The sequence below is a fragment of the Microcaecilia unicolor genome, chromosome 2 (assembly GCF_901765095.1).
Source record: "Microcaecilia unicolor chromosome 2, aMicUni1.1, whole genome shotgun sequence".
NCBI lineage: Eukaryota > Metazoa > Chordata > Amphibia > Gymnophiona > Siphonopidae > Microcaecilia > Microcaecilia unicolor.
Genome location: NC_044032.1, coordinates 179690945 through 179701296, shown reverse-complemented (window position 1 = coordinate 179701296; position 10352 = coordinate 179690945). Strand labels below are relative to the sequence as shown.

Sequence of the window (10352 nt, the reverse complement as noted above, 5' to 3'; positions counted from 1 at the left end):
TACTCTCTTCCTTTTCCCTCATCTTCTTCACTCCTCCCTCCCCCTCCATCCATGTCCAGCATTTCTTCTTCTCTCTCCCTTCCCTCTCCTCCATCCATGTAATGCAACCCTCCTCTCCATCCGCCCACCCATGTCCAGCAACCCTTCTCTCCCCTGCCCTCCCCTGCCCTCCATCCACCCATGTCCAGCAACCCTCCTCTCCCCTTGCCCTCCCCTCCATCCACCCACCCATGTGCAGCAACCCCTGCCCTCCCCTCCATCCACCCATGTCCAGCAACCCTCCTCTCCCCTGCCCTCACCTCCCCTCCATCCACCCACCCATGTCCAGCAACCCTGCTCTCCCCTCCATCCTCCCATGTCCAGCAGCCCTCCTCTCCCCCCTGCCCCCTGCCCTGAGCCCTCCCTGCCCACCAGCGACTCTTCTCTCCCCTGCCCCCCCAGCCATCAGTAGCTTTTGCTCCCCCCCCCCCCCCCCGGGGTCCTGTCTTTTCAGTCCGCTCTCACCATCCGCGTTCTCCCTCACTCCGACACCGGCGATTCACATAGAAGCCAGCCTTAATCTGCCTGTGTCGGAGCCTCTCCATTAGACGCATCCCACCTCTGCGTAAGACAGGAAGTTGTATTACAGGAGGCAGGACGCGTCTGAGGGAGAGGCTCCGACGCAGGCAGTTTAAGGCTGTCTTCTATGTGAATCGCGGCGTCGGAACGAGGGAGAACGCGGATGGGTGAGAGCAGCTGCAGTGGGGGCGGGGGAGGCAGAGACCGGTCATCTGTTTGGGGGAGTGACCGCTCCCCTTGCGCCCCACCTTGGCCAGCAGACAAGGAAGTCCACGATTTGGCTGGGGAGGCTTAGCCTCCCCAAGCCTCTTATACAGGGCGCCTATGATGTCAAATACCCCTTTGCTCAAATTGGATCAGTAAACTATAAAATGTTTCATCAAGTCTTGGTCGACTTAGTACTGTGTCCCGTTATTGCATCCTCAGGAGACAAGAGTATAAAAACAAAATCTAAAATCACCGTGTGATAAACTTTATCTAATGAAAAATAGAATATATGTACTTATCAATGATTCCACTGTCATTATAAATAAATCTAACTTCATATACCCTAGAAAAAAAATGTTCATTTCAAATATCAAAGCGGCTATGCAGAGGAGGGGCTGCTATTGTTGGTTAAAGAACTCCGACAACAAGAATACTAGAAACTGCTGCTCTCTCACGTTGTTGATGATATATTATTTTCCCATGGGGCTATTTAAATGTTGTCATTAATTAAACAACAAGCCATTCTATCTCTTTATTGAGACCCTTGGGCTGAATAGTGTCCCATAAAAAATATAAACCTTCTGGATTGCAAAACATCATATCAACCTTTGCATAAATTGGGTTGAGGCACCCTTGGTAGATCACTGGCAAAAAGCTCATCTCCAGATAGGAGACCTTCACTTTGTGGTACTACTGACAGTAAATTTACTTCAAAGAGGCAATGTTTCATAGGTTTTAGTCTGAAAGAAACAAAGGGTTATTTTTATGTGGGACAATAATACTGGGTTACGCTTGTATTCAATAATGGAACCTGGGTGTCCAGGTGTCCGTTATAGAATAAGCTCCTCTGCACAACTTTGGGGTTCCTAAATGGAAGTGTCCAGTTGTAGAATTACACTTTTAGTACTAATTGGCCAAATCCACTGTCCACTTGAAATGATGAGTTCAGTGTCTTAGAAAAAGTGTATTTCTTATTTACTAATTAATATTAAAGTTAGCCATTATACATGTTAATGATAATTTTAGTGCAGGAATTTGAAGTGATTTTAGGGCCACTTTTACCAAACTGCGGTAAAAGGGGGCCTTCAGTGGTGTCAGAACGTGTTTTTGATGCTTGCTGAGACCCCCTTTTACTGCAGCAGGTAAAACGCTGCTTATTTTTTTAAAGAAATGGCTGTGCTGTAAGTGAACCACATGCCGTGTGGCCATTTCCAAGGGGAGCGTTTCCCGCCACCTACTTAGGTGACGGTAAGGACTCCCATGTGCCTAATTACCGCTGGGTAAGCCATGGCACTACAAAAATACAAAATATTAGGGGTGGGAACTACCACCAGGCTCCTGCAGTAGCCCGGCAGTAGTTCCGTATTGGCACGCTTCAAGCCCATTGCTGCGCATCAACCTTTTAGTAAAAGGGCCCCTTAGTGCCTGATTTAGGACTTCTTTTACCAAATTGCAGTAAAAGAGGGCCTGCAGTGGCATTAGTGTGTGTTTTTGACATATGCTGAGGCTCTCCTTTACCACAGTGGGTAAAAAACTGGGGGGGGGGGGGGGGTTGAAAAGAAATGGCCATGTGGTAAGTGAAACACTTGCCGCACGGCCATTTCTGGGGGAACCCTTACTTCCAATTACTTAGGTAACAGTAAGGGCTCCCATGCTAACCCAGTGGTATCCGGGCAAGCCCCGGTGCTACTACAAAAATTAAAAATATTTTTGAAGTGTCGGAAATGGGACACGCTGTGGTTCTGGATTGGCACATGGCAAGCCCTTTAATAAAAGGGCCCCTTACTGAATGGTATAAAGTTTTAGAGGAGTAAGCTTTCACTTTGCTTTCCTTTTTCCCATATTATGGAGATACTAAGATACTTTCAAAGTGTTAAGCTGTCAGATTCAACAGAAGCTTTGTTTAGAGGCCAGTGATAAGGTCTATCATCTTGAAATTATCCTGTATTGTATTAATATCTGTGACGCAATCAAATAGTATAAAAATTCATATAAATTCAATAAAATTTTATAAGAAAGAAGAGTAAAAAGTTTGAAAGATTTCTTTCGTAACAATTCAGTTTCTAGGAATCTCTCATGTACATGATCTTTACAAATTCGTATCTTGAATTATTTATGGCTCAAAAGTCTATCAGCCTTGTTACCCTTGTTACAATATAGTTTTTTTTTCCTTGGGCTAAATTCATTTTTCTATTGTAAGAGTTTTATCAAGCTGGCCTCTGCATTCTGGAGTATTTTATGCATAAGAACCTCCTGGGATGTTATATTTTATTCATATAATTCAAATGAATAAGCTCTCTTGTCGTTTTCATTTCCCTTAGCTTTGGAGGTGTTCCTGTGAGTTCTAAATAAAGACATTATCCTGCCCATAATCATAGCTTTTGCAGCATTCCAGAAAGTGTCCACAGAAACCTCACTGTTGTCATTAATCAGAAAACATTCATCAACTCAATCCTTCATAAGAGATTTAAAAGCAGCATTCATCAATGAACTAACATTAAATGTCCATATTCTATGAGTATCAAGGTCAGGTCAGAAATGGGAGTAGGACTGAAAATTCTAACAATATGATAAGGCCACAATACTAGTTTTTGTAAAGGTTTTGGTTAATATAATGAGTAGGCTGCACTTCAACCTTCGGTATCCTCCTTGGAATCTCTGGACCCTTTTAGTTAGGCGCACCTAAAAGTGGCCTACGTTGGTGTAGGCACATGTTTTGGAAGCACACAGGTAAATGTTTCAGTGTGCCTGGAAAAAAGGCATTTTGTTTTGTGGCCTAAAATGGATGGACGGCAAAATTAAATCCAGCGCGCATCCATTTTCAGACTGAGACCTTACCGCTACCCATTGACTTAGTGGTAAAGTCTCATACGCTAATTACCACTGTGTAAGCGCCACATGGTAGAAAATAGAAAATATTTTCTACCGCGTGTTTTGGGCATGCGTTAAAAATGGAATTACTGCACATGGTAACCGGGTAGTAGTTCCAATTTGGCATGCGTTGGACGCACGTAGGCACCTACGTGCCTTAGTAAAAGGACCCCTCTATGTACTACCTTGTAACATGTATAGTAACATAGTAGATGACAGCAGAAAAAGACCTGCACGGTCCATCCAGTCTGCCCAACAAGATAAAATCATATGTGCTACTTTTTATGTATGCCTTACCTTGATTTGTATCTGTCATTTTCAGGGCACAGACCATAGAAGTCTGCCCAGCACTAGCCCCGCCTCCCAACCACCAACCCTTCCTCCCCCCACCGGCTCCGCCACCCAATTTCGACTAAGCTTCTGAGGATCCATTCCTTCTGCACAGGATTCCTTTATTTAATCCATTCCCTCTCCCTGTTTCATTCCTGTGACATGTAGTAAGAGAGAAATCCTTCAATATCTGGCAAAAGAAAAGTTATTTTAGAAATAGAAATTTCAGTTGGGTTTCCCATATCCCTTTCTGTAAATGTATAGTATACAAAACAAATGCTCACTTAAGAGCACAAAAAAAACCAAAACTTTTCCTTTACCTCCTTTTCGAGTTCACAGTACACCAGTAAATTCAAACAGACAAGAAATACCTCAATGAACTCTCCATTCCCTTCCTTGGTGACTTCTTTGGCACAACCGTACCTATCTCTGAAGCACCATATTTGCATGCAATTATGGTTCCTTAGAGATAGGCACGGTTGTGCCAAGGAAGTCACCAAGGAAGTTATGTATCAGGAGTTTCCAGTTGCCACTTCAGACTGGAGATTCCACCATATAGCCTGCTTACGGAGTCCATACCTGGATTTTCATTAGCATTATCTGGATAATGCCACTGAAAATCTGGTAATGCCAGAGTGGCCCAACAGTGAAGCTAAAGCAGAACCAGGAGTTACCTGGTTAGTTAAGATATTCACAATTTGCTAAGCAGGCAAACATCTGGATACAGTTAGGACAGTGGAATATCACCAATACCTGACCACCATCTTCAGAACAGACCTAAGTAGGGGCAAGAAAATCTTGATCCTACCATTTGATATGTCTAGTGCTTCTGATATAGTGGACCATGATATTTTATTGGGCCTGATGGATCAGTTTGGCAGTGGCAGAGAAGTCCTGCAATGTTTGACTGGTTTCTAAAAGTCTAGGCAATATCAAGTTAAGTTATCTGGTAATTTACCTTTGCCCTGGATCTCTGTATATGGGGTACCCCAGAGTTCCCCACATTCTCCCATTCTGTTTAACATAATGATTGCACCCCTAGGTAGATTTCTAGATTTGCATGGCTTTAACGCCTTTATTTATGCTGATGATTTTACACTTTACTTACCATCTATGGAGAACTTAAATTAAGTCCTGCCTAGAATTAAATCTGTCTTAGATTTGATGGAATTTTGGACTGCTGTTTTCAAATTGAAGCTAAATAGAAAACAAAACCAAGTTCCTAATCCTAACTAATTCTGTCCGTTGGGGGGGGGGGGGGAGAGGTTTGGGTGTTGGGTGGGGCTGAAAAAATACTGCAGCACTGGATGGAGGGATGAGGGTGTGATTGTAAATGAGGGTAAGGTGGAAGAGTGGGGATATGGGGAGTAGGTGGGTTGATAGTAGGGACATATAAATTGAACAGGGATAAGGAGGACCCCAGGTACAGGGTGACTGGGTGATGGGGAAGGGCAGATGATGGGTGATGGAGAAGGACAGATGATGGATAGAGAATGGAGTGGGGAGGGGGAACAGATGCCAGGTGAAAGGGAGAAGAGATGGGACAGATGCTGGATGATGGGGAAAAGGAGGACATATGCTGGATTAGAAAGAGAGAGTGAACAGATGTCAGATGGAAAGAGGGAGAGGAGGGACAGACACTAAATGAGGGAGAGAGAAGGGATATATGCCAGATGGAAATGGGGAGAGACACTGGATGAAGGGGAGAGAGGGGATAAAAGCTGGATGGAAGGGGGAGAAATGATGCAGATGTTCAATGGAATTGGGGAGAGAGAGGGGCCTGAGTGGATGAAAGTGAGGAGAAAGAGGGGCCGGATGCTGGATGGAGGAAGGAGAAAAAGGAGAGACTCTGGATGGAAGTGAGGAGAGAGAAGCGTCAGATGCTGGATGGAAAGGGGGAGAGAGGGGGCAGACGCTAGACGGAAAGGAGAAAGAGAGAGAGGAGGCAGATGATGGATGGAAAGGGGGGAGAGAGAGGGATAGACGCTGGCGACAGTTAAGAAGAGATTGAGGAAATAAGAAACAAGAGACTGGGACCAACACAATTAGAAAAAAGTAAACGGCCAGACAACAAAGGTAGAAAAAATGAATTTTATTTTTAGTTTAGTATAAAGTAGTGTGGTAGCTGTGTTAATAAAGAAAATGGAAATAAGATATCATTATTGGACTAATTTTAATACATTTTTGACTAATGTTTGGAGACCTAACCCTCCTTTCTCATGTCAGAACAGAATACCTTAATAGCAGTATACTGTCCTGACCTGAGGAAAGAGGTTTTGGCCTCTGAAAGCTAACTGGAAAATATATTTGATCCAATAAATTGGCATCATCATATTTTCCATTTTTTTTTTGTTTTATGTGTATTTGTTAACCTATAGTATAGTGATTGAAATATGTCAGTTTTTGAAATTTGCATCTGCGGCATGGGAGTAGCATCAGCGCAGCAGGTAGGAAAGAACTGGGATGGTGGGGGTGTTGGCTACGGCGGTAGGGGGTGTCGGGCAGTGACTAGGCGGGGGGCCCAGATCACTCTCAGTTCGTCCATGCTAAAAATAGATTGCATTTGTTCTGTTTTTGCTACTGTTCATGAATTATTTTCATGTTGTAAGCTGTTTCAAGTCCCTTTTGTGGGAAAGGAACAGACTATAAAAACTTAACTTTATGTAACATCATGTTATGAAAATCAGATGCTCAACATTCAGAGTTTCTATTTATTTATTTATTTACTTATTTATGACATTTTTATATCCCACATTAAATATGAATTAGGTTGAAATCTGGGAGCATTTAAAATCTTTATTTTCTCCTGTGTCTACATCAACAAAAAACAAGGTGGTATGTGGGAACTTGCTTCTTTTCTATTGTGGATTGCAGTGGTATATTATAAAAATGCACTTTCATTTTTTTTATTACTACTGTTTGACAGAGAGGTATTCAATAATGAGGGAAGGGCTTCCTTCATGCAGAAGTTCTGTCCAGCATCAGTCTAAATGTGCCAACATTGTCCAGTTAAGCACACTATTAGCCACCAAGTTCATAGCTGCCTGCTATGTGAATATTCCATTATTGTTTCATTATTGCTACACCACGTATTACATATTATGGGCCTTTGCTTTAAACTTTGATTGCTTTAATTTGTTTATCCAGAGCTTACATGCACATGGTTTTGCTTTTTAAACCCAAAGGTGCAAACCAGTGAGTGCTTGTTAGATGTAGTCCTTAAAACAGTTTTTAAATGGAAAATACTTTGAAGATTGCCCAAAGAAGCACTAGGGTTGTACTGAATATTCACGAGAAGTCACGGTATGCTGCTCTGAGCCAGAAACATGCATTGGGGAGAGGCAGCAGTCCATTTATTTGGTTCGTGGGGCTCAGCATCCCTGCCAGCAAAGGTATAACTAGTGTGCCCACATGGTGGGGGGATGGAGAGAGAAATGTGCTCCCCCCCAAAAAAAAAAAAAATTGCAGGGCTGGATTCACCCAGAAAGAGAGCCTGTTGTAAAAAATTTCCCAGCACACCACTGGTTAGGGCGCACTAATGTTTAGCACATGCTAAAAACACTAACATACCTCTAGCACAGCTTATTAAACAGGGTCATAATAGTTGTTGTATTGTCACACATCTAGACTTGAATTCCTTATGATGCATTCTCTGCATGGCCATTACATTATGCAGGAAGTCTCTGGAAGAATTTTCACATTTCACACAGGGCCAATTTGACTTCTCTTTGAGAAGTCTGAATCATGAAAAAATGTCCAGCAGTTAGTCCTACATATCTTTATTGCAAACAAGTGTTTGCTTTGTATAAACAGCTTAATATGATGCTTTTAATAAGTTAATCGACTTTTTTTTCAAGTTGATCTATAATAAAATTAAAATTATTTTTGCTTATTCAAAACAACCCATGTCAAATACATGTGGTCTAAAGCAGTGGTTTTCAACCTTGTCCTCAGGGATCACCTGCCAGTCAGGTTTGCAGGATACCCACAATCAGTATGCATGAGAAAAAAAATGCATGCAATGGAGGAAGTGCATGCTAATACATCTCTTGCATTTTCATTGTGGATATCCTGAAAACCCAACTGGCCAGATGGCCAGAAGGCGGTTAGCTTGGCAGAGTTTAAAAAGGGGTTAGACAGTGTCCTAAAGGACAAGTCCATAAACCGCTACTAAATGGACTTGGGAAAAATCCACAATTACAGGAATAACATGTATAGAATGTTTGTATGTTTGGGAAGCTTGCCAGGTGCCCTTGGCCTGGATTGGCCGCTGTCGTGGACAGGATGCTGGGCTCGATGGACCCTTGGTCTTTTCCCAGTGTGGCATTACTTATGTACTTATTTGCCTGAGGACTGGGTTGAAACCTACTGGTCTAACATGGGCTACTCTGGGGGTGGGGAGTTGGACTTTTTTTGTTTCGAAAATGAACCCCTACATCTCTAGAGACTAAGAAGCGCATGCCTTTTCAAAAACTGATACAGAAATAAAAGTATGCTTTGAAATATCTTGCAAATGAAATGAATAGTCCAATTAAACCTGCTCACAAGAAAGGAAGATTTGTTGTAGAGCACAGACAAGTACATATTGAAGCAATTCAAGTACAATTGTCTGATTTCAATTACTCTTTCCCTTTTTTCTTCCAGATACAGAAGGTTAGACAAATTGTTTTATTAGAGGATTTGAATAAATCTTGTACTGCTACCAGTGAATCTGATTTCTTTCATTAGAAATGTGCAGTTACTCCTTTAGAGAGTAATTCTATGAAGCGGCTATTCTATAAATAGATGTCCAGAAGTGTGCACCACTTATCCAATCATTGGTGCCAATAATTGGCAGTGATGCACATACGTGTTAGAACAGGGGTGGGCGACCATGGTCCTCGAGGGCCATCACCCAGTCGGGTTTTCAAGATTTCCACAATGGTTCACTAACAAAGCTTACCATTCCAATAAATCTTCAGTGACACTATAAGGAATTCATTGACATACTGGTCAACTGTATAGACCTCCTGCTTAATTGAGAGAAAGGAGGTGGAAACTGAAACAGTATGGTCTGGGTCATCAGAAATGCACTTAAATGCTGAAACAGAGGTATCAAAATTAAAAACAAAAAACAGATCTTACCCAAGTACATAAATGTATAAGCATTGCCTTACTGGGTCCACCAAACCCAGTATCCTGTTTCCAACAGTGGCCTATGCAGGTCACAAGTAAGAGCATAAGAATAGCCATACTGGGTCAGACCAATGGTCCATCTAGCCCAATACCCTCTTTCCAACAGTGGCAAATCCAGGTCACAAGTACCTGGCACAAATTCAGATAGTAGCCATATTCCATGCTAACAATTCCAGGGCAAGCAGTGGCTTCCCCATGTCTGTCTCAATAACAGACTATGGACTTTTTCCTCCGGGAACTTGTCCAAACCTTTTTTAAACCAAGATACACTAACTGCTCTTATTATATCCTGTGGCAAAGAGTTCCAGAACTTAGCTATTCATTGAGGGTCCCTTTTAAAAAGCGACAGTAAGCCCAATGCCGGCTTGCCAGCTAATCTGGAGCTACCGCAGGCACAACACGTGAGCAGGTGGTAGTTCCAACTCCAGCATGTGCCATTTTCCATGCTAGGGACAATCGGCACAGTGCTAACCCAGTGGTAATCGGGCAGCACCGTGCACTACCTAGTTACCACCAAGTTAGAGCGGGAGCCCTTAAGTGCTCCCCCTTGCATTGCCATGTGGTAAGAGCAATCTTTCCGCATGGGCATGGCTATTATAAGCCTTTTTTTTTACCCACCATGGTAAGTGAAAAAAATTTCCTCCTATTTGTTTTAAAAGTATTTCCATGTAACTTCATTGAGTGTCCCCTAGTCTTCGTATGTTTTGAAAGAGTAAAAAAATAAATTCACGTCTACTCATTCTATACCACTCAGGATTTTGTAGATCTCAATCATATCTCTCTTTGGTCATCTCTTTTCCTAGCTGAAGAGCCCTAACCTCTTGGCAGGATCCTAAAGGAGTAAAATTGGTCTTATGCTGCTTATCCCAGGAATAAGCATTAGATATTCTCCAAGGCCACCTTAATAATAGTATATGTACTTTTTTCCAAGGTCTTGTCCAAACCTTTTTTAAACACTGCTACACTAACCTCTTTTACCATATTCTCTAGCAATAAATTCCAGAGCTTATTACTGTTCAGTGAAAAAATATTTTCTCTAATGTGTTCTAAATATACGGTTGCATTCCCCCCTAGTACTTTTGGAAAGAGTTAATAAGCAATTCATGTCTTTTCATTCCACTACACTCATTATTTTATAGACCTCTATCATATCTCCTCTCAGTTTATTTATTAGGATTTATTTACCACCTTTTTGAAGGAATTCACTCAAG

General features: G+C 42.2%; 1 long non-coding RNA gene across 1 annotated transcript; it reads right to left on the bottom strand.

The window, feature by feature from the left end:
• Positions 1–1330: 1330 nt before the first annotated feature.
• Positions 1331–8889, bottom strand: LOC115463131. Its single transcript, XR_003941001.1, has 3 exons — positions 8816–8889; positions 2497–2499; positions 1331–1343 (listed from the first exon to the last, which is right to left on the bottom strand). It is a non-coding gene; the product is annotated as an uncharacterized LOC115463131 (long non-coding RNA).
• Between the last annotated feature and the right edge of the window lie 1463 nt (positions 8890–10352).